The sequence below is a fragment of the Fusarium keratoplasticum genome, chromosome 5 (assembly GCF_025433545.1).
Source record: "Fusarium keratoplasticum isolate Fu6.1 chromosome 5, whole genome shotgun sequence".
Lineage (NCBI taxonomy): Eukaryota > Fungi > Ascomycota > Sordariomycetes > Hypocreales > Nectriaceae > Fusarium > Fusarium keratoplasticum.
This window is the reverse complement of record NC_070533.1, coordinates 1549583-1551593: the sequence shown is the minus strand read 5'-3', so window position 1 is coordinate 1551593 and position 2011 is coordinate 1549583.

The following is a 2011-nucleotide window of genomic DNA, read 5'->3' as shown; positions in this document are numbered from 1 at the left end:
TAATTTAAAAACATATAAAGATATTATTAATATATAATATATATTATATATTAAGTTAATTAATAAATAATTAATAAATATATATTTAATAAATAATTATTATATTTATTAATTTAGATAATATAATAATATACTTAAAATAATTATATTTAATATAAAAAATATTTTTTTAATATTCTTTTATAATAATCTTAATCTTATAATAAATATAATAAATATTTATCTTAGAGATATATTTAGTTTTATAAAGCTTATTTAAGAAAGTATTAATAAATAAAAAAAACATAATAATCCTTAAATATTACTTTATTTAACCTTTTATAATTTATATAAAATCTTAGCTTTTTATATTTCTTAATAATAAAAGATATTAAGGCTTTAGCTTTATTTATAAAATATTATATTTATTATTAAAACTATTATTAAAATTATTATTATTAATATATTTATATAAATTAAAATATATATATTATATATTTAATTAAATAAATTTAATTAAATAAACCTATAGACCTCTATTTACCTCTAAGTCTAATATTAAGCCTTAATATTAATTTTTTTTAAATTTCTAAAACTCTAATATTAACTCTAAGCATAAATCTATTTAAAACCTATAATATTAATAACTCTTATTTTTTAATATAATTATACTTATATCTATATAGCGAGATTTTAGTTAATTATAAGACTTTTTTACTCTTTATATTTAATAATATAAATAATCTTTATAATTATTATAAATATTATAACTTATATTTTATATTAAATATTATTTTTTAAGTCTTTAAGGAATTTAATAAGTTTTTATTAAAAGCTTTTAAGAAAAAAAGTTTTTTATTTTAAAAAAATTAAACCTTTTATTAGTATTATAATTAAATAAAAAAAATTATATAATTAAAGATAATAAATTTAATTAATAATCAATTATTATATTATATATTTATTTTAATATTCTTAAGATTTTTATTTAATATTATTATTTATAGCTTATTATAAGTATTTTTTATATCTTTATAAGACTTATAGATTTCCTTATTATAGTTATCTTAGTTATATTAAAAGGTATATTAATAAATATTAATTATAGTATTTTAATTATTATTTAAAGGTTTTTATAAAAAGAAATTATAATTATTAATATATTATTAAGTAATTAATTAATTATAATTATTATTAATTCTAATTAAATTTCTTTTTATAAAAATAATAAAAATAATTTTAACTTCTTTAAGTAATTAAGAATTATATAAGTAATTAAAATATTAATATTAAAGAGAAGAGCTATTATATAAAGGATTAGAATTTAATCTTCTTAATTAATTAAAATATAATATATTTATTATAAATAGTATACTTAATAAGCGAGTATTTTAGATAAGTAAGTATCTTAAAAATCCCTTAACCTATATTATTCCTACTTAATTAATTAATTTATAACCACCTAGTATATCATAGACGAATTATAAGGCTAGAATGCTTCTTGCCCTTTAGGCCCTTTAGAATAACCTAAGGTTAAGTCTCTGACGCGCCGCATCGATATATATAGTCTCTTAGAAGACCCTAGGTCGCTGATAGAAGGGTATTCTTTCTATATAAGAAACTACTATGAAATTATATAAATTATTAGATCTAGAGGAATAGATCTTTATTTATTTTATTCTTAACCTAGATTTATAAGGATTTCCCCCTTAGCTTTATAATATAAAAGAAATAGCTAATTAATTACTTATTAACCGTGATATATTACTTATTAATATATATTAGGCTTGTAACTTTATTAAGTAATACCTAGAGCTTAAGATATATTTTTTTTTAAAAATATAATTACTAGAGAGCTAAATATAAAAACTTAATAATTATTTATAATTAATTTTAGCTTATAAAAAGTATAATTATAAAATATAATATCTAATTAAATAATTTATATAATTTTAATAAGATTAGTTTTTTTATAGGTATAATTATAAATAAAATAGTTATTATAAGTTTAAAAAGGTATTTAAAGTTAAAA